General features: G+C 42.7%; 1 protein-coding gene across 1 annotated transcript in view; it reads right to left on the bottom strand.

The window, feature by feature from the left end:
- Positions 1 to 23,504, bottom strand: part of LOC128684022 (uncharacterized) — a 319,563-nt gene that overhangs the window by 214,504 nt on the left and 81,555 nt on the right. The window lies entirely within an intron of this gene.

The following is a 23,504-nucleotide window of genomic DNA, read 5'->3' on the forward strand; positions in this document are numbered from 1 at the left end:
GAGAAGAGATTTACATTATTATAAGGACGCCTGACAGTGTCTCCTAAATATGAAGTCTAATAGTCATGGTATGTCTCAAGTCTGTCAAGTTGTTTGTCACTTAGTGTCTTCCAGTACTCGTTCAGAGCTGGTGTGTTGGTTGTGAGATGAAGAGAATCACTGGTGGTGAAATCGTCCCACCTCACTCCCAACACCCAACGTAATGCTCGATTCTGGATACGTTGGAATTTTAAAGCGTTTGTTTTAGCAGTTAACGTCAAAGCAAGTGGAGCATATGTAAGAAGAGGTCGAATGATGGCTTTATAGAGGTGTAATTTTGTCTTAGGATGCATTCCTTTTAGCTTATAAAGCTTCAAGAGTGCAATCTTAGCCATTGCAGTCTTGGCAGTGATGTGTGGTTTGAAAGTTTAAGCTATTGTCTAAGGTAACCCCAAGGATAATTGTGGAAGAGGTGCGTGGGATAGGTGTGCGGGAGGTGCTCATCTTGAGTTCGATGGGAATTGGGACTTCTCGCCTTCTGTGAAAGTACGTTATCTTTGATTTGTTCGGGTTGGTTTTAACTCTCCATTGTAATTCCCATGCAGTAATCCTGTCGACCTCCCGTTGTGTTCTGCGTGCTAAGAATCTAATGTTTTCATGTGTTGTGAATTGTGTAATGTCATCTGCATAGGATAGTGTAAGTGTATTTGGATATAGTTGTTCTGGTAAATCATTTGTGTAAAGAATATATAGTGTAGGAGATAGGACATCCCTGAGGAACACCTGCATATAAGGTGAAATAGTCCGAACATTGATTACTAAATCGTATACGCATCGTGCGGTCATCAAAAAAGTTAAATAACAATTTTATCATATTTATTGTGAAATGAAAGGAGGTACAGAGTTTATATTTTAATCCATCATGCTAAACAGTGTCAAAAAAAAAAAAGAGAGAGTAAGAATTATAGGGAAATAAGACTACTGAGTATTCCAGGTAAAGTGTACGGTAGAGTTATTACCTGAAAGAATTAAGGGTAAAACGGAGAGCAGTATCGCAGATGAACATAGAGGTTTTAGAAAGGGTAGAGAGTGTATAGATCAAGGGGTAAGGACGTTGTCGTTGCATTTATGGTTTTAAAAAAGGTATATGATAAGGTGCATAGGGAAACAATGTCGTAGATGTAGCAAGTGTATAGAATAGGTGGAAGGCTAATGAAAGCAGTTAAGAGTTTTTATGAGGATAGTAAGGTTCAGATTAGATTAAGTAGGAGAGAGAGAGAGGGAGATTATTTTTCCAGTAATGGATACGTGATGTCTCCATGGTTGTTTAATTCATTTATAGATGGGGTAGTAAAAGAAATGAATTTTAGGGTGTTAGGAAGAGGGGTGGTATTAAAATAGAATTTAATACAAAGTGGGAGTTGTCACAGTTGCTTTCTGCTGATGACACTGTACTTTCGGGAGATTCTGAAAAAAAAGTTGCAAATGATGGTTAATGAATTTGAGAGGGTATGTAAAACAAGAAGTGAACATTGGAAAGACCAAAGTGATGAGGGTAATAACAAAGTTTAGATAATGAAAGGTTGGATATAAGATTGGAAGGGCTGAATATGGAGGAAGTGAATGTGTTCAGATATCTGGGATGAGGTGAACCATAGAACTGACTAGATGAAAAAGGTGGGTGGTGCACTGAGACATCCATGGAGAAATATAACATTATCCATGGAGCCAAAAAGGGAATTGTATAAGAGTGAAGTGGTAATCAACACTCTAATTGGATGTGAAGCATGGGTTGTGAATGTTGCAGCAACCAGGAGGCTGGAGACAATGGAGATGTGTTTTAGGGCAATGTGCGGTGTGAATATTAGACAAAAAATCCGTAGTTTGGAGATTAGAAGAAGGTGCAGAGTTACTAAAAGTATTATCCAGAGGGCTGAGGAGGGGTTGTTAAGGTTCTTCTGGTATTTAGAAAAAAAATGAAGCAAAATAGGATGACTGGAAGGGTGTGTAAATCTGTATTGGAGGGAAGGCGGGTTGGGACGGCCTTAGGAAAGGCTGGAACCAGTGGGTGAAGGAGGTTTTGTACGCGAGGGTCTTAGACATCCAACAGGGGTGTGTGAGCGTGTTAAATGGGAGTGATTGGAGGCAAGTGGTTTTATTTACCTGGCATGCTGTTGGTGTGTGAGTAAGTTATATTTACAAAGGGATTCAGGGAAACCCCGTGGTCTGGTGGCTTAAGCTCTCTCTTCACACGGCGACGGTCTGGGTTCGATTTCCAGCGAGGGTAGAAACACTGGGCCTGTATCTTTACACCGGATGTCTATTTTCCTCATAAGTAAAATGGGAACCTGGGAGTTAGTCGACTGGTGTGGGTCGCATCCTGGGACAAAACTGACCTAATTTGCGGGAAATGCTCTGCATAACAAGCGGCTTTCTATATAGTAGTATGTCACTGATATCAGCTATGGTCTGTATACCTTGTACATGTACTTGTAGTAAATAAACATATTATTATTATTATATTATTAACCGGCAAGCCGGACTCGAGTCCTGGAGGTAGGAGGTACAGTGCCTGCAATCTCAAGGTTTTGGGTGTTGAAAGTGGAGGGACATCTTAACTGTGGTTTCTGCACTTCTGGCAAGAGAGTGATGGTGAAAGCGTTATATGTTAATGATATATATATATATATATATATATATATATATATATATATATATATATATATATATATATATATATATATATATATATATATATATATATATATATAACATTAACAGAACTGCGGCTTGGCCAGGACTCGATCCTGAGTTGCCATGCCCAGTCCTGTGTGAACTGACCACAGTGCGCATCACTCTGTCCAATGGACCACCAGCCTTAAACACCAGGATTTTTACTTAAATTAATTTGGAGTTGAATAAAATAACTAACTTTTTTCAAAATATTTGTTTCCACTTACAAGTTGTTAAGTCAAAAATATAGAAATATTTGGATACAAATTTGAAACTTCCCTGAGTTACTTTACACAACATTGGTTTCCCTCACTTTTGTCATGTCACTTTTACCATTAGAAAAACTTTCAGCACTATTATTTGAACTCATAAATTTCTTTTAGGTTTTTTTACCAACTCCTTAACTATTGGTTCATTCTTGAAATTTTCGGACAAACTTCCTACGCCTTAATGCCCAAATATTGTATAGATTTTTTTTTACACACCGGCTGTGTCCCACCAAGGTTGAGTGATCTAAAAAAAATTGCTTTCACCCTTACTGTCTTGCCAGACGTGCCGAAACTAAAGTTAAAATGCCCTTCTATCTTGCAATACACAACTCCTGCGACTGGCAGCCTGGATCGTAGTGTTGTCCTTACACAAATAATTATCTCAGTCTTGAATATTCGCTGACTATTTACTCAGTGAATAGTTTAGAGTGTTGGCAACTGTGGTGAACAGGTTTTAAGAAGCGTTACTGAGACTTTAACCCCAATTAACAACTAACTATCCATATCGTCTTTATAATTACCTTCGGCTTCATTAATCCCGCCTACCATATCCATTCCTGGTCTCTCCTCTCATCCACTGACTTCATTGCGTCTCCTTCCCTTAATACCCTCTTTCTTTCTCTCAAAGTCTGTGGGATTACAGCTGGTAAGTTTTAAGCCAGTCTGAGAAATTTCACTTTAAATGCAAATGAGGCCAATGCCACACGAAAGGGTACAAAATATCGAATTTGAAGTTCTGACAGTGTCAAACAGATTGTGGTCGAGGTAGACCATTACGGTGCTGTTATCTTAACGACAATTGGCGTATCTTTTAACATATATGATATGGTTCGAGGTTGGCAACACAGGGTATATATACTGAGAGGTGTATGTCTCTCAGTGTATATACACTGATTTTGCTTTATTTCGTATTTTAGGGGTTAAGGCAATTCTGACTATTAGTGAACAAGTGATATCTAGTCTTAATGACCTTGGTGTAGACAATAGGCTTTAAAGCCAGATAAGCAACCGAATTTTGGAATGAGCCGAAAGATGAAGGCAAAAAATCTCGTATAGACGACCATTTATTGCTACTTTTCACCGCTGAAAAGCAGAGTTGGCCGCACGGAAGGTTAGGTTAGGTAAGGTTTATCAGGAAACAGTTCATATGTTTCCTGACGCGGGACTGAGTCATATGATGACCTACAGATGGAATTTTTGGTCATCTGATAGAGGTCTTCAGTTGCCTTACCGGTCCACCCTTTTAAAAATATAAGTTATAACAGAGGACGAGACAAATTACGGCCAATAGAGACATATAGTAACTCCTGGAAACAGTAAGCAATATTTGGCTATGAATGAATACTTATTAGTGTTATAACAGAGGCGATGATTGGTAAAGGAGTTGAACATATCTGTGTAATATTAAGTCCCGGTGTTATGTTGAAGATTCTGTTGTGAAGTATACACAGGATATATACACCGAGAAGTGTACTCTCTCTAAACGTATTTACATGCGGTCTTAAGGGTCCTGGTGAAGTCGATTGGAGTTAAACCCAAAGAATATAAATCTAAATCTCTCTCTCTCTCTCTTTCTCTCACCGAGGTAATAGCAGCTAACACTGGCAACTATCCAAGAAAGACACATATGCATTACGATAACAATGTCATTTATTAAGATGTTGAGCTAATCAGTTTTTTTTAATCAAATACAGAAACAGAACACACGGAGTATATATAATGGGTCAGGTTAGGTGGTGGGTGCGCAGGTATGATGAGAATGGTTTTGAAAACCGACAAGTTGAAGACTGGGACACTTGTGCAACATATGGGAATCTTTAGTGAGGAAACGTTTCGCCAGCCAGTGGCTTCTTCAGTCCAGTACAGAGAATAACAGTGGAAGATTAGGAGGAGTTTGAGGTAATCAGTCCCTCAGCCTGGAGTCGATGTGTTCAGTCCATCAAGACTATAATGACTAAAAAAATGGTGCTGGTGATAATGATGACTAAAAAACTAACAAAAGACAGTATATCTACTGTTACTACACTTTTTTCTGATCAAAGAACTGATACAGCCCAAGTTAGTTCACATATGAAGTTAGATCTAGAAATATACGTCATATAGCAAATCTTCACGTCCTCAGCCACTCGTCTTCTCGGTCAGATTTTTAGTCTGAGAAAACGTAAGGAAATTTCGTATTAGCAGATCTCGGTGTCAATATCCTTTATATATTTAATTACGTATGTGGTATATTTAATGTATCACAAGTCTTGTTTATTAAATTCAGTGTATTTTCTTTATAATCTTTTTGGAAATGCTATTCAGCAAATGTTATAATTGAGTTTCTGTGCATCAAAGTTATTTTTATGTTATTTTAAATATCACGTATGCAAAATTAATCACAGAGTTTTCAGCCTACACAGATGTAATATATTTAATATTTTGCGGCTGTAAATTTCTTTTCACGAGTTCGGGTCTTGGAAAAGTAAATAACCTGCTTCCTTACCAGGTTACAGTTTTAATAAGATTGTTTGTATACAAAATTAAAGAATGTAAAAAAAATTCTTGCGAGAGTCTGCTGAATATTGATGCCTCTGCTGATTTTGCTGACTCTGTGCATTACTGATTATTAATTACTTCTATGATCTCTCTATTTTTACAACTTTCTCATTTGCATCAACTTAATATTTTCCATGACGCAAAATCGAATTAAGAATTCAAATAAGATTTCCTGCAGAGCTGCATGGCGTAATGTTAATGAATTCATTTATCTCAGTCTAGCTCGCATGCCGATAGCGCTTTAATACAAGAAACCAGATATCACATTTATATTTAAACGTATCGCTGGACTATCAGGTAAGCTATTGTTTATGTACTATAGTACCCGAGTCCGAGTCAGGAGGGCGAGGCAGACGGACCACTGCTGGAGTCTCCTGTCAGTTTCAATTAAAACGTGTCTTGCTTCAAAATGGTTTTCTTTACCAGTTCCTACGTACTTCTTCTATAGACGTAGGTACCATGTACAAGTACTTGTGATGTACTTTATGTTAGTGTGTGTGTGTGTGTGTACACAAGTTGTACTTACACAACTGCATTTACAGGGGTTGATTCTCAGCTCTTGACCCACCTCTAAAACTAAAATTGCAGAAATTATTGGCTTCCTACCACATGGACCGTGTCATACCTACTTTTGAAACAGTGCATTAAGTTTGCCTCTACCATTTCTTCATTTAGCTCATTCCATTCATTTTCCACACTGCGACAGAAAAAATTAAATTCTTCCGTCCCTAAGGCTTATTTGTGTTTATAGGTTCTGTCTATGTCCCATCGCTTCTCACTTCAAAAATCTGCCCCTCATCTGCTCTGCCAAAGCCTCTGAGTACTCTGAATGTCGTAATTATGTCTCTGCTAATCGTACTTATTTGTAAAGTCGTCAAGTTTGGTTCCTTTAGTCTGTCCTCTTAACTTAATCCTCTCAGGTCTGGGAAAGTTTGGTTACAAACCCTTACACCTTTTCTAGTTGACAAAGATGTCTGATCAGATGGGAGCCGCACGCAAGTCATGTAGAGAGTCCTGAAATATTCTCTACTAAGGTTTCTGAAGGCAGTTCTGAGATTAGCTGCCCTCATACGTTACAGATGTTATGTGATTTATGTCCACCTCGGGTGATATGTTGGGTGTGATGCTCACTCCAAGATCTTCTTGAGGGATATTTTTGCAGTTTCTCGCCTCTAAAGCTGTATTTCGTGAGTTGCCGCCTATTTCCATCCACAGTTTGTCATGACCTTGCACTTGCTTGGGTTGAACTCCAGTAACCACTAGTTCGACCATTCTTTCATTTTATTCATGTCCCTCTGCTGCTTTCACTATCTTCTTTCGTTTGAATTCTTCTCATTAGTTTTATGCCACCAGTAAACATTGAGACATTTGAGGCAATCCCTTCTGGCAGGTCATATACATAAACTAAGAATATTAACGACCCTAGAACTAATCCTTGGGGAATCCCACCTGTTACACTTTCCCATTCTGAAAGATCTCTTATCATCATACTGTGTCTTCTGTTCATTAGGTATTCTTTGATCCATTGTATAACTTTACCTTATATCCCTGTTTGCTCCTCAAATTTGTGAGCCAGTCTCTAGTAGAGCACAGAGTCAAACCATACCACGGGCGGTTTGCAATCGTGCCATTACGATTTCGTGAGTCACAGAGTCAAATGCAGCTGACCTATCTTTGTTTTCTCTTGCTTGATTTCCGTCATTCTATCATAGAACTTCAAGAGGTTAGTAAGGCAAGTCTTACCTTCCATAAATCCTTGATGGTTTTCTGTAAACTAGTCGATATTTGTAGGTGCTACCAGACTTTTCCCAACAATGTTTTCCAGTAACTTGGAGAGTACACGCATCAAAGATACCTGTACAGGATTCAGTGGATCTTGGTTGTCTCCTGCTCGTATACTGGGATCACTTTTGTAGTTTTCCAGCTATCTGCTAGGCTTCTTGTCTTGGTGCTCCGTGGCCTGGTGGCAAAAGCTCTCGCGTCACACGGTGAGGATTCGGGCTCGATTCCCGGAGAAGGGATGGAAACATAGGACGTGTTTCCTTACACTGGTTGTCTATATTAACCCATCAATAAAATGGGTAACTGTGTGTTAGTCGATTGGTGTGGGTCGCATCCTGGGACAAAACTGACCTAATTTGCGGGAAATGCTCTGCATAACAAGCGGCTTTCTATATAGTAGTATGTCATTGATGTCAGCTATGATCTGTACATGTACTTGTAAATGAAGATATTATTATTATTATTATTATTATTATTATTATTATTATTATCATTATTATTATAGCGGCATGCTGTAGTTCATGGCTACGGGTTCACATAATTCTTCCTCTCCTTTCAGTACCTCTGGCTACATACCATCAGGCCCCATGACTTTTCACGTATTTAACACTTTTGGTACTTTCATTACTTCCTCCATTTGGAAATAAATTCTAATATACGCTAATTAGTTCCTTTAACTATGCATTCTTCCTTTAACCTTGTTTTCTCAGTGACTGACTCCTCAAATCTGCTTAATTCCTCACAAATTTCTCTGTGGTTTTCTGTAACTATCGCTTCGATCTCTACGCATATTCCAGCGTACCTTCCGCGCTTACCGAAGTCTGATTTTCTGTTTTATACCTGATGCTTTATTGTGTCTGTTTGAAGACTCAATCCCACTGTTAGAATAATACCATCTAATTTCTGTCTAAATTGATATCCTAACTGGTATAAAATCTTCTAGAGTATCGCCTCTAATTTTCCTCTCCCACATTCACGTTTTATTAACCCTTAATAATCATATATAATCATTAAATAATTTTCCTTTCTGGTGTAATATTTTTTTTAAAAATATATGAAATATTCAACAATAATATTTATTTTTATGGACTTTTACTTTGATTTTTTTTTAAATATATAAATTATTTACAAATATTGTAAAATGATCTAAAAAGTCTTTATAACATCCTCTGTCACTTGCAATATTTACGTTAACTTGGTTCCATCATCTTACTATTAACAATTATTCATTGTTTGATTTCCCTCAGCTCGATCATCTTCTATTCTCTTAATAAGTCTGTCTCTTCACTCAGCGTCTTGTTCTTCCTCTTCTCCTCTTTCTGAGTTACTCTATTTTGTCTTCGATTACTTGTGTATATATAAGCAAATAAGTTCACAGTATACAGGTGATATCATGTATAAACAGGTGATATCATGTATAAACAGGTGATATCATGTATAAACAGGTGATATCATGTATAAACAGGTGATATCATGTATAAACAGGTGATATCATGTATAAACAGGTGATATCATGTATAAACAGGTGATATCATGTATAAACAGGTGATACCATGTATAAACAGTTGATATCATGTTAAATAAAAAGCAGTTTTGAAAATAATATGAATATTTCCTTTGGTTTATATAAATTAGATTCATTTATAATTAATAAAATTTGGGAAGAATTTAATGATACATTAAACAAGTGATAATTATTAATTCTTGGGTAGAGTATTAAATGGGTTTCACCGAGTCGGGTGTCGTCACGCGTGTGCGAGGTGTTGCTTTGTTGTGCGATGTGTCCTCAGACCAAGAGTAACACACCTAGCTTGGCTGGGTGCTTGGTTTATGTAGGATTGTGTGATCCTGTGGGCTAATGCGTCATGTGATTTTCACTCACCACAAGGCAGGGCCAAAATGACGTGGGTTCGAATCCTCGGCCAATACCACTTGTTCGTGGTCACAATAATATATATATATATATATATATATATATATATATATATATATATATATATATATATATATATATATATATATATATATATATATATATATTATATTATTGTAACCACGAACAAGTGGTATTGAATCAATAACAACACTGCGACTGGCCGAGAATTCGAACCCATGTCGTTTTGGCCCGCCTCATGGTGAGCTAGTACACCAAAAGGGGAGTAGAGTGAAATTAGCTCAGAGGCACCCACACCACCATATGTCCTCGGATCACGGTAAAACACCTAGCTCTGCTGGGTGCGTGATTCTTGTAGGATTGCGTGGTCCTGTGGGTTAGAGCGTCATGTGTGATTTTCGCTCACCACTGGGCGGGCCAAAATGACATGGGTTCGAGTCCTCGGCTAGTCGCAGTATTGTTATTGATATGTGTGTGTGTGTGTGTGTGTGTGTGTGTGTACGCAACACTGAAGGTGAGAGAGCCATCACTCAACAACTAACACAACCGGTCAGAAGAGGGCCCAGGTTACACAGTGAAACCTGTAAGTTAGTGACCCTTTGCGAAGCTTCTCTAGCACTTAAATGTGTCACCACTTGCGTACGACTGTGCACCACCTGTGTACGATCAATGTGCATGATCACCTGTGAAAGACCACCTGTGAGAGATCACGTGTGAACGACCCGCTGTGAAGGTTGAAAAAGAATGGTGCTGCGTCAGGTGGTGTTGTGGAAGTTTTATCAGGTGATGGTGATGGTGCTGTGGAGGACGTTAGGTGATGGTGTTGCTGTGGAAGATGTTAGGAGGTGGTGGTGCTGTAGAGGGTGATAGCTGGTAGTGCTGTACTCACCTAGTTGCACTCACCTAGTTGTGGTTGCAGGGGTCGATTCACAGCTCCTGGCCCTGCCTTTTCACTGGTCGCTACTAGGTCACTCTTTCTGCTCGATGAGCTCTATCCTACCTCTTCTTAAAGCTATTTATGGATCCTGCATCCACTAATCACTTCCCAGACTATTCCACTTCCTAAGAACTCTGGGACTGAAGAAATACTTCCTAACATCCCTGTGATTCATCTGAGTCTTCAACTTCCAATTGTGATCCCTTGTTGCTGGAACATCCTGTTCTATCCACCTTATCAATTCCTCTCAGTATTTTGCATGTCGTTATAATATCCCCCCTATCTCTCGTATCCTCCAGTGTCATCAGGTCGATTTCCCTTAACCTCTCCTCGTAGGACATGCCCCTTAGCTCCGGGACTAGCCTTGTTGCAAACCTTTGCGAGTACTCTAATTTCCTTACATGCTTGGCTAGGTGTGGATTCCAAAGTGGTGCTGCATACTCCAATATAGGCCTGACACACGATGTACAGGATCCTGTACGATTCATTATTGAGATGTCGGAAAACAATTCCTGGGTTTGCTAGGCGCCCGTATGCTACAACAGTTATTTGGTTGATGTGCGCCTCAGGAGATGTGCCTGGTACTATACTCATCCCAAGATCCTTTTCCTTGAGTGAGGTTTGTAGTCTCTGGCCCCCTAGACTGTACTCCGTCTGCGGTCTTCTTTACCCTTCCCCAATCTTCATGACTTTGCACTTGGTGAGGTTGAAATCTAGGAGCCAGTTTCTGGACCAGGCCTGCAGCCTGTCCAGATTCCTTTGTAGTTCTGCCTGATCCTCATCCGATTGAATTATTCTCATCAACTTCACATCATCTGCAAATAGGGACACTTCTGAGTCTATTCCTTCAGTCATGTCGTTCACATATACCAGAAACAGCACCGGTCCTAGGACTGACCCCTGTGGAACCCCGCTCGTTACAGGTGCCCACTCTGACACCTCGTCACGTACCATGACTCGCTGATGTCTTCCTGACAGGTATTCCCTGATCCATTGTATTGCCTTCCCTGTTATACTTGCCTGGCCTTACAGCTTATGCCTTAATCTCTTGCGGGGAACTGTGTCAAAAGCCGTTTTACAGTCCAAGAAAACGCAATCTATCCACCCCTATCTCTCTTGTTTTACTGCTGTCACCCTGTCATAGAACTCCAGTAGGTTTGTGACACAGGATTTCCCGTCCCTGAAACCGTGCTGGTTGTCGTTGATAAGCTCATATCTTTCAAGGTACTCCACCACTGTTCTCCTGATAATCTTCTCCATGACTTTGCATACTATACATGTCAGTGACACTGGTCTATAGTTTAATGCTTCGTGTCTGTCTCATTTTTTAAAGATTGAGACTACATTTTCTGTCTTCCATACTTTAGGTAGTTGCCCTGTTTTGTTAGATGTGTTAAAGGTTGATGTTAATGATACACATAGCACCTCTGCTCCCTCTCTCAGGACCCATGGAGAGATATTATCGAGCCCCATGGCGTTTGAGGTATCTAGCTCGCATAGCAGTCTCTTCACTTCACTTTTTCCTCGGTTGTATGTATTGTGTCCAAAACTTGGTGTACCCCCACCTCTCCGTCTTTCTGGAGCTTTTTCTGTCTCTTCTGTGAACACTTCTTTGAATCTCATGTTGAGCTTATTACATACTTCTCGGTTGTTTCTTGTGATCTCTCCTCCTTCCTTCCTCAGCCTGATTACCTGGTCCTTGACTGCTGTTTTCTTCCTGATGTGGCTGTACAACAGTTTCGGATCAGATTTGGCTTTCGCTGCTATGTCGTTTTCGTACTGTCGTTGGGCCTCCCTTCTTACCTGTGCATATTCATTTCTTGCTCTATGACTGCTCGTATTATTCTCCTGGGTCCTTTGCCTTCTATACTTTTTCCATTATCTAGCACACATAGTTTTGGCCGCTATACACCTTTGAGTGAACCAAGGGCTCATCCTCGCTTTCTAGTAATTTCTGTTACTTTTGGGTACAAACCTCTAGGTGGTGCTGTGGAGGATGTCAGGGGGTGGTAAGTTGTCAGGTGGTGGTACTGTGTCAGGTAGTGGTGATGTGTCAGGTGGTGGTACTGTGTCTGGTGGTGCTGTTGTGTCAGGTGGTGCTGCTGTGTCAGGTGGTGCTGCTGTGTCAGGTGATGCTATGTCAGGTGATGCTGTGTCATGTGGTGCTGCTGTGTCATGCGGTGCTGCTGTGTCCGGTGATGCTGCTGTGTCGGGTGGTGGTGCTCTGTCAGGTGGTGCTGATGTGTCAGGTGGTGCTGCTGTGTCAGGTGGTGTCGACAAAAAGTTCTTTGCTTGACTGTCCTAATTAATCAATACCCTCGTCAGTCACAACCCACGCTAAGTCAGTCACAACCCACGCTAAGTCAGTCACAACCCACGCTAACTCAGTCACAACCCACGCTGAATCCCAGTCTTCGCCAATCCTTGTATGATTGGTTTGTAGAAATGATCCCAGTGGAGTTAACAAGGTATAGACTAGTGTATCTGGGTGTATATCTTAACGTGGCTTCCACATCACGATGAAGCCTCTCAGTCCTCTCAGTCGACTCTCAGTCGACTCTCAGTCGACTCTCAGACAAGTCCAGTAAAACCTATCAAGCCAGGGAACGGGCGGGGATTGAACTCATGGCATGTGGTTTGCAATAGTGTTGTTACGAGTTCGCGAACCAGCAAAACCTCACTGTTTCTAATAATTGCGCAGTTTCTAACGCCGTACAGGTTATGTTGACTTACCTGTAGTACTGGAGTACTTACCTGGTGGCACTCACAGTGCCACCACCTGACACGCCACCACAGGGCGTGGAACCATACACTGAGGTTTTAAAAATGGAATATCCTTGAACTTAAGACGCAGGGGTGAAAAAAAATGTGCCACTTAGGCTACACTAAGACTTCGAGACACGAAATTATTGCCGCATCTTCATTACTGCGCGGCTGACCCAAACTCTGGTCTCCTGACGCCTATATTGCCAAGTTGTAGACCTATAGAAATACAACAATGTCTATACTTACGTTACTGTGAATATGATGGTATGCAGTACAGACAAGTTGATAATTAAGTTATTCTGTGTAGGCGAAGCGTTTCTGAATGAAGATACCTAACTGTTGCACATGTGTCTTTAAGATACTGACACCTACATACCTAGCCTAACTTAACTGATTAGAACTATATAATTTTATCTTACTAACTGATAACAACTAACTAGCCTTACGATCAAATTTTGAACGAGGTGTGGCAACAAGAGCAGGCCTAAATTATAAGATATTATAAGGATCGAAGTGGAAATAAGTTACTCCGTTAAGTTTTCTGGGGTACTCTGTGTGATAACTGTAACAACGTTAATCTCTGTAATTGTATTTATGCGTATCTGTACGTAAATAACGTTGCTTATGAGCCTCTGTGACGAGGGAAGTGGGTGATTCCAGCTCCACTGTCTCAGCCTACCTCACCCCACTTGTTACTCTCTTTCAACATGGGGTGGTGCTGTGTTAGGTGGTGGTGTGTCACGTGGTGGTGCTGTATCAGGTGGTGGTGCTGTGTTAGGTGGTGGTGCTGTGTTAGGTGGTGGTGCTGTGTTAGGTGGTGGTGTTGTGTCACGTGGTGGTGCTGTATCAGGTGGTGGTGCTGTGTTAGGTGGTGGTGCTGATAGGTGGTGGTGCTGTGTCAGGTGGTGGTACTGTGTCAGGTGGTGGTGGTACTATGTCAGGTGGTGGTGCTGCGTCAGGTGGTGGTGCTGTGTCAGGTAGTGGTGCTGTGTCAGGTGGTGGTGGTGCTGTCAGGTAGTGGTGCTGCGTCAGGTGGTGGTACTGTGTCAGGTGGTGGTGATGCTGTGTCAGGTGGTGTGGTGCTGTGTCAGGTGGTGGTACTGTGTCAGGTGGTGGTACTGTGTCAGGTGGTGGTACTGTGTCAGGTGGTGGTGCTGTGTCAGCTGGTGTTACTGTGTCAGGTGGTGGTACTTCTGTCAGGTGGTGGTACTGTGGCAGGTGGTGGTGCTGTGTCAGGTGGTGGTACTGTATCGGGTAGTGGTATTGTGTCAGGTGGTGGTGCTGTGTTAGGTGGTGGTACTGTGTCAGGTGGTGGTACTGTGTCAGGTGGTGGTGGTGGTGCTATGTCAGGTGGTAGTACTGTGTCAGGTGGTGGTGCTGTGTCAGGTGGTGGTGCTGTGTCATGTGGTGGTGGTGTTGTATCAGGTAGTGGTGGTGCTGTGTCAGGTGGTGGTGCTGTGTCAGGTGGTGTGCCAGGTGGTGGTGGTGCTGCGTCAGGTGGTGGTGGTGCTGCGTCAGGTGGTGGTGGTGCTGTGTCAGGTGGTGGTACTGTGTCAGGTGGTGGTGCTGTGTCAAGTGGTGGTGCTGTGTCAGGTGGTGGTGATGTGTCAGGTGGTGGTGCTGCGTCAGGTGGTGGTGGTGCTGTGTCAGGTGGTGGTACTGTGTCAGGTGGTGGTGCTGTGTCAGGTGGTGGTACTGTGTCAGGTGGTGGTGCTGTGTCAGGTGGTGGTGCTGTGTCAGGTGGTGGTGCTGTGTCAGGTGGTGGAACTGTGTCAGGTGGTAGTGTTATGTCAGGTGGTGGTACTGTGTCAGGTGGTGGTGCTGTGTCAGGTGGTGGTACTGTGTCAGATGGTGGTGCTGTGTCAGGTGGTGGTGCTGTGTCAGGTGGTGGTGCTGTGTCAGGTGGTACTGCTGTGTTATGTGGTGGTGCTCTGTTAGGTGGTAGTGCTGTGTCAGGTGGTGGCGCTGTGTCAGGTGGTGGTGCTGTGTCAGGTGGTGGTGCTGTGTCAGGTGGAGGTGCTGTGTTAGGTGGTGGTGCTGTGTCAGGTGGTGGTGCTTTGTTAGGTGGTAGTGCTGTGTCAAGTGGTGGAGCTGTGTCAGGTGGTGGTGCTGTGTCAGGTGGTGGTGCTGTGTCAGGTAGTGGTACTGTGTCAGGTGGTGGTGCTGTGTCAGGTGGTGGTGCTGTGTTAGGTGGTGCTGTGTCAGGTGGTGGTGCTGTGTCAGGTGGTGGTGCTGTGTTAGGTGGTGGTGCTGTGTCAGGTGGTGGTGCTGTGTCAGGTGATGGTGCTCTGTTAGGTGGTAGTGCTGTGTCAGGTGGTGGTGCTGTGTCAGGTGGTGGTGCTGTGTCAGGTGGTGGTGCTGTGTCAGGTGGTGGTGGTGTGTCAGGTGGTGGTTGTGCTGTCAGGTGGTGGTGCTGTGTCAGGTGGTGGTGGTGTGCCAGGTGGTGGTGGTGCTGTGTCAGGTGGTGGTACTGTATCAGGTGGTGGTGCTGTGTCAGGTGGTGGTACTGTGTCAGGTGGTGGTACTGTGTCAGGTGGTGGTGGTGTGTCAGGTGGTGGTGGTGTGTCAGGTGGTAGTGGCGTGTCAGGTGGTGGTGGTGTGCCAGGTGGTGGTGGTGCTGCGTCAGGTGGTGGTGGTGCTGTGTCAGGTGATGGTGCTGTGTCAGGTGGTGGTGGTGCTGTGTCAGGTGGTGGTGCTGTGTCAGGTGTTGGTACTGTGTCAGGTAGTGGTACTGTGTCAGGTGGTGGTGCTGTGTCAGGTGGTGTTACTGTGTCAGGTGGTGGTGCTGTGTCAGGTGGTGGTGCTGTGTCAGGTGGTGGTAATGTGTCAGGTGGTAGTGTTGTGTCAGGTTGTGGTACTGTGGTACAGGTGGAGGTACTGTGTCAGGTGGCAGTGTTGTGTCAGGTTGTGGTACTGTGTCAGGTGGTAGTGTTGTGTCAGGTTGTGGTACTGTATCAGGTAAGATAAGATAAGATAAGATTTCGTTCGGATTTTTAACCCCGGAGGGTTAGCCACCCAGGATAACCCAAGAAAGTCAGTGCGTCATCGAGGACTGTCTAACTTATTTCCATTGGGGTCCTTAATCTTGTCCCCCAGGATGCGACCCACACCAGTCGACTAACACCCAGGTACCTATTTGCTGCTAGGTGAACAGGACAACAGGTGTAAGGAAACGTGTCGAAATGTTTCCACCCGCCGGGAATCGAACCCGGGCCCTCCGTGTGTGAAGCGGGAGCTTTAGCCACCAGGCCACCGGGCCCCTAAAGGTGGTAGTGTTGTGTCAGGTTGTGGTACTGTGTCAGGTGGTGGTACTGTGTCAGTTGGTGATACTGTGTCAGGTGGTGGTGCTGTGTCAGGTGGTGGTGCTGTGTCAGGTGGTGGTACTGTGTCAGGTAGTGGTACTGTGTCAGGTGGTGGTAATGTGTTAGGTGGTGGTGCTGTGTCAGGTGGTGGTAATGTGTCAGGTGGTAGTGTTGTGTCAGGTTGTGGTACTGTGGTACAGGTGGAGGTACTGTGTCAGGTGGCAGTGTTGTGTCAGGTTGTGGTACTGTGTCAGGTGGTAGTGTTGTGTCAGGTTGTGGTACTGTGTCAGGTGGTAGTGTTGTGTCAGGTTGTGGTACTGTGTCAGGTGGTGGTACTGTGTCAGGTGGCGGTACTGTGTCAGGTGGTGGTACTGTGTCAGGTGGCAGTGTTGTGTCAGGTTGTGGTACTGTGTCAGGTGGCAGTGTTGTGTCAGGTTGTGGTACTGTGTCAGGTGGTAGTGTTGTGTCAGGTTGTGGTACTGTGTCAGGTGGTGGTACTGTGTCAGGTGGCAGTGTTGTGTCAGGTTGTGGTACTGTGTCAGGTGGTAGTGTTGTGTCAGGTTGTGGTACTGTGTCAGGTGGTGGTACTGTGTCAGGTGGCAGTGTTGTGTCAGGTTGTGGTACTGTGTCAGGTGGCAGTGTTGTGTCAGGTTGTGGTACTGTGTCAGGTGGTAGTGTTGTGTCAGGTTGTGGTACTGTGTCAGGTGGTGGTACTTTGTCAGGTGGCAGTGTTGTGTCAGGTTGTGGTACTGTGTCAGGTGGTAGTGTTGTGTCAGGTTGTGGTACTGTGTCAGGTGGTGGTACTGTGTCAGGTGGTGGTACTGTGTCAGGTGGTGGTACTGTGTCAGGTGGTGGTACTGTGTCAGGTGGTGGTACTGTGTCAGGTGGCAGTGTTGTGTCAGGTTGTGGTACTGTGTCAGGTGGTGGTACTGTGTCAGGTGGTGGTACTGTGTCAGGTGGTGGTACTGTGTCAGGTGGTGGTACTGTGTCAGGTGGCGGTACTGTGTCAGGTGGCGGTACTGTGTCAGGTGGTGGTACTGTGTCAGGTGGTAGTGTTGTGCCAGGTGGTGGTACTGTGTCAGGTGGTGGTACTGTGTCAGGTGGTAGTGTTGTGTCAGGTGGTGGTACTGTGTCAGGTGGTGGTACTGTGTCAGGTGGTGGTACTGTGTCAGGTGGTGGTACTGTGTCAGGTGGTGGTACTGTGTCAGGTGGTGGTACTGTGTCAGGTGGTGGTACTGTGTCAGGTGGTAGTGTTGTGTCAGGTGGTTGTACTGTGTCAGGTGGTGGTACTGTGTCAGGTGGTGGTACTGTGTCAGGTGGTCAAAATCTTGACATAATGGCTTCCAGTAAATCATTCACTGGTATAATTCAAGTTCATATTATTTAATTTATAATAAACGAAGCTTACAATATATAATTAACGATTTTTATATATTTGTAATTAGCATAATAAATTTTAGTACAACAGTGACCATTAATTAAAGTATTATACCGTCCTTTTGTACAAGCACATTTATTTAAAAGGCCGTAAATATGACTTTTAAATGTAATTAAAACAGCCTATCTAAACCCCTCAGCCTATTCATCATTTCCTCCAATGTCAAAATATATAACGTTAGTCTATTTCAATGTATAAGCTAAACAGAAATATATGTTAGAGTAAAGAATATTAATATTTCTGAAAGTTCTTCAAGAAAGAAACACGCCTTACGGGATGCCACGTTGCTATGTTGGGATGCTGGATGCTGGAGACCCATCTGCGACTGCTATGTTGTATTGATTTGTTTTAGTGCTGTTTGGAGCGTTATTCTTATATACTTTGCTGAAGTTATATTTTGTAGTGATATGATAGGATGTAATACTTGGTGATATGTTGGGTTATTATGGTGAAGTGCTGTGGTGACGTATGTTAAAATGGTGTGCTAAGCTTGGCCTAGCACCGGGCCACGAGGGTCTGGTCCGGGGACCAGGTAGCGGGGATGCTGATCTCCGAAAAAAATCCTCCATAGAATCGTTCAGGTTTAGAGTAATGTTGAGGTCGATGAGGGTCTATAGGGATAATAAGACACAAGTACGTACACCAAGGTCATGGGACCTTTGTCACATAATCCCAGAAATAGTATAAAATATCGACAGCTTGAAGATTAAGGCGCATGTGTAACAGTTGAGTATCTTTACTGATGAGAAGTTTCGCCTACACAGTAGGTTTCTTCAGTCAAAGACTCCGTTCTCATGCTTCAACTTCATATCGTTCCTGACGATGGAGCTGAAGTCTTCTCTAGGCTGAGGGACTGACCACCACAAATACTTTTTCTCCGAGGTTGATGGACTGATTATCATTTTAATTTCATTTCTTCTGCTTCCTTTGTAGTTGACTGAAGAAGCCTACTTTGTGGGTGAAACTTTTCATCAATAAAGATACCCAACTGTTGCACATGTCTTAATCTTTAAAGTTATCCTACGTGTATGCACTTATTTTTTCTTCACCCGTGGAGTGCTATATCGAGGCTCTTATCAACGTTGGACTCAAAGGAGAGAGCGTCTTTCCTATTTCTTCTTCCCTTATTCCTCGCTTTATCGTCTCTTCTCATCCCCTCATCTCCTCTCTTCCCTCACCTCCCCAGCGCTGCATTCTAGTGACGACACTCTATTCTACATCACAGTTACACAGTTAGCTTTACTTTTCCCTGTTGTTGCATGCAAAGAGTATGTACCCTTCATTTGGAGCATGTGGACACACTCATAAAAGGCTACCTCTCCAACCAGCGAACCAGATATGTACTAAGGGTCGGACGATTGGGTCCCATCATCAGATCAGTATCTAGGTTCAGCCAATCATATTGTGGATCTGGCAATTGTGGAGCTGACATGGATACCGCTCACATTCTCACCTTTGTCATTTTCACCAAGCTGCTGGTTGAACACGGTTGTCCATTCTGTCTCCAGGCTGTGTCTTTGTCTCTTGATTTACCGTGTTGTACACGTATATTTCCGACTGTATATAGTGTACATACTTGGAAATACTTATAATCGTGCATTGTTAAGGAAAATATAATTCAAAGTCATTCAGCTGTGTTGGTTCTGCTCCTTGCTCCCCTTTACGCCCAGGATAACAAGCCTTTTTGTTCCTGGGTTGTAATACCTGTGTAATTATCATATAGGATAGGATAACAGCACACTAAAGATGTATCCAATTTTGCTGAAAAAAAATAACTTGAGATGCACCTTTTGCTTGAGCGCAACAGTTGGGTATCTTTATTGTTAAAACGTTTCGCCTACGTGATAGGCTTCTTCAGTTAAATAGTTGCATGTGTCTTACTCATCAACTTGTCGGTATTATGTCGTATGTACCAGTGTACATACGACACCTGATAGCATAGTATTTAGGGGAGTAGAATCGGTTTAGAGAGTATCTCTCTTGTCATTTTCCACAGAATTCTGAGATATTAAAGAATATTGCTGTCAAATCTGCCTCGAGACTATTTCACTTCTGTATGTCGTTTTCCTTTCTAGTTATGCTGTATCACACATACGTTATCCAAACTGTCCCTACTGCACGCATGGTTGCTCTCTTTTAAACCCTATTCCAGAATATTGCATGTCTCACCGACATATGCCTTATCACATCCCGAACACGGATTCACATAAACTCTTGCTCAGAAATCTCATAAACCGGGTTTATGAGCTTTGTTGCAGCCATATTCTTCACCAGAGTATCCACCACAAAAGTAATCGCACTTCTACGGAACTCGACCAAGAACCACATGGACCTCCTAATTCACAGAGGAGACTTCCTTGACTTTTCGAACGTAAGATTCACTTTCAAGGAGGAGAGGAAAAATCAACTCCCATTCTTGTAAGTCGTAGGCAATGGCAGTGATAGACTTCTAACACTGTAAGCGTCAAGGAAGCCCTCCAGTCAATAAGAAGTACCTTCTGCACTCGTAATGACATCACGATCCAAGGATTGAAAGAGGCAGTATTCCTTTCAGGTTCGTCCTCAGAGCTCACATATTCAGAACTCACAGTTTTTCGAAGAGGAAAGCGACTGTATTTTCCAAGGTTTTCATACCTTTTAGCTTACCCTACTTTATCTCAGTCTGTAAAAGACATGGCCAACCAGTCATGAATACGGCCACGTGTGTATTCTCACCAATTATGTTATTTTCTCAGTTTGTAATATCCAGTAATATTATTAACGCACAGGCAGATTTCAAAATGAATGTGGCTTCTAGCTTCTAGTAGACATTAGAGATTTAGTTTAGAATATGCCAGCCAAAGAGACACTCTGAATAACGTGTGTGATATATTAAATCTCGCAAGGACTTGCTAGGATATGGAATGAAGCCAAATTATTGTCATGAAAAGATTTACAAAAGCTGCATTGACGCAAAGAATTCTTGATCGCCGTTATCTCAGGGTCCAACACGGTTGGTTGCTCAGAGTTCTGGGGAATTCTGCATATCAGGAGTACTCGTTAAACAGATTCTATCCAGTGAAATGCAACGCAATCAGGTGAAGTATACAGTGGTACCTCGTCCTGACCTCACTCAACCTGACCCCACCTAACCTCACTTTACCTTCGTCATTTAAAAATTTTACATTTTACTGTGCTCAGTGTTGGAGTGAGTCAGCTCCTACTGGAAGAAACTTTCCTTTATAAACACCACAAGTCTTGCAAACGGAGCAAGAATGTTAAGGCTAACAACAAAGGGCTGGAACATACTAAGGTCATGTGTAATCCACACAGTTAAGCCGGGGGGGGGAGGGGAAGACGTATACTAATAAACCACAGGACGGGTGGGGTTAGAACCCATGGCAAATGAATCGCAAAACTCCAAGCCTGGAAGTTTACGGCTCACTCGCCATGGGTTCTAACCTCATCCATACTGCGGTATGTTTACAGCTGTAGAACAGTTTCGAAGAACTCTATATACAATAAAGATTAGTAAGAACTTGGGACAGAAGTAGGAAAACAGAAACACCGAAAGTTTGTTGCTACTTATTTTCCCATTAAGAACTGAGAGATGAAGCAGTAATTCATTCGAGTTTATTATGTGACAATTAACAACAGCTACAGAAGGAACATTGTTAGAAAAACGACTAAACTTTGAGATTTCTTCTTACGGATACGATGAGACAATACTCGATCGATGATTTTTGAGTCACGAATGGATTAAAAAAGTGAGTTGAAAGAAGATATCAAACAAATTGCAGAGAAAAAACCATTAACTTGCTTGGTACATGAAAAATAAACATCACAGTACAGCTGCTAGGTCTCTCGATCTGCCCTAGACCATTATCATGTTGCAAAATTAAGTGAGGAAACAGGTAAAAGACCGGAAGACAGGTCAGAGGGGAAGAGAGTAAAAAGTTAGGTCAAGTAAGAAAAATGCCAGATATCTTTTTTTTATATTTTATTTAAAATACAGTATACCTGGAAACTTTATATAATAAGACATCATATAACTAAACAGAGAACTACCGGAACATATCTTAACCACAAAATAGCTATATAACCAAAACCTGACAGTCTTATTCATTTTATATATGAAATTTTTATATACAAAAACAATAGCATATAAACTAATACATTGTACACTCAATGGTACTATGGTTATACAAAATAACTATCAGAAACCTACATGACTCTTGAAATTTACACATGATGTTCTTCATTTTTGGTTTTGCATATATTGAAAAAGGAATCAAAACTTGCAAAAATCCTTTAATAATTAACATAAGACTTTCACAGATCTAGCATGTATGATTACATATGAGGAAACACTAAGACTCCTAATACCCCGACCAACCCCATATTTAGTTTCTCAAACTAATTATAAACCCACAAAAAGTATACCTTGCCTGTATACAGTGATATTAGTAAAGGTGCTTAAATGAACATCAGCTGACTATTATGCACCATAAATGAAATAAAAAAAATACATGTGATATCACTGGGTGTGGGAACAACATCCCACAAAAGCTGCTGTCCAAGGAACTTGAATGTCCATAGATTACAATATAGAACATTATACATCTCAACCCCCCCCCCCCTCACAGCGGAGACCGCTACTACATATACAAAAACAATCTCAGGCAAATGACACTTTTTGCCCTTCATCAAAAGTTTACAATCATCACCAAAAGGTCTGCTTATGAACATTCCCCTTAAAGGCCAGTATAACGTTGTACTTTTAGCGGTGACATCAGCGTGGCTTCCGCTTACAAAAGACTAAACTAAACCTAACGGGAATTCCAGGAAAGACCCAACATACTTCACCAAACCCCGGCCATAGTCAGAACCAATTCAGTCTTGTTAGAGGCTGGAACATATACTGAATATTGCTTTTTATCTGTATTATCAAAATGTATGACCATTTTATGATTAATCCAAGATCTCAGTGCCACACAACGCCACAACCATACACACACAGACGCACGGAACCATTCATAATACATACACGTCACTCCCTAAACCCAACCCTCTACCCTGAAGTCTCTAACATACCGTTTGGTGCTACCACGGGGGGAGTCCAGCCCCTCGTTGCCTTACCCCACCCCCAGTTGCAGCAACATTTTAACAGTAAGACTTCGATACTTTGCAGGAAAACTATTATCCCAACTTCTACCATATATGAGTTTATTTCTGCAATACGTTCTGTAGATACCTGCCGCAATTGCCCTGATCCTAACTGATCCCCCGGTTTCCCGCATACCCCACGAGATAAAGAGGAAATCAGCCACCACGTACATTATTGCTCTTCGTACCTCACTTGAAACTCCGCTAACGTCCAATGTTAAGGCCCGTAAGGTTGAAATACTTCCCCCACTAAGAAAATCTAAAACCCGCCCCAGCCACGAACGAACTTTGTCCAAGGTATCACAAAAGTAGACAGCATGAAAAGCTGTTTCTTCGAGACCGCAACGCAAGCAATCCGCCTCCCTTACCAAACCCATCCTATGTAAGACCGATTTTGATGCTAAAATCCCCATGACAAATCTGTACACCAATTCACGAACCCTTGGTGCCAACTTAAGTTTACAAAATCCATCCCATATTTCCCCCCAATTATACAGCGGAAAAGCAGACCATCCCTGTACAATTTCCCTACGACAACATATGCTGACCATTTGCCCCACCCGGATCCGTTGCGCATTTCTCAACTTCAACAACAAACGCAGCATGTCCTCACACTCGATTAATCCCCTGCCACTCCACCATTTACGCATTTCGATCATTACCCGACCCACCCGGATGCCCTTCTCACCGCCCGCCCTGAGGAACCGCTGCTTTACATAGA

Source organism: Cherax quadricarinatus, chromosome 3 (genome assembly GCF_038502225.1).
Source record: "Cherax quadricarinatus isolate ZL_2023a chromosome 3, ASM3850222v1, whole genome shotgun sequence".
In the NCBI taxonomy this organism is placed as follows: Eukaryota; Metazoa; Arthropoda; class Malacostraca; order Decapoda; family Parastacidae; genus Cherax; species Cherax quadricarinatus.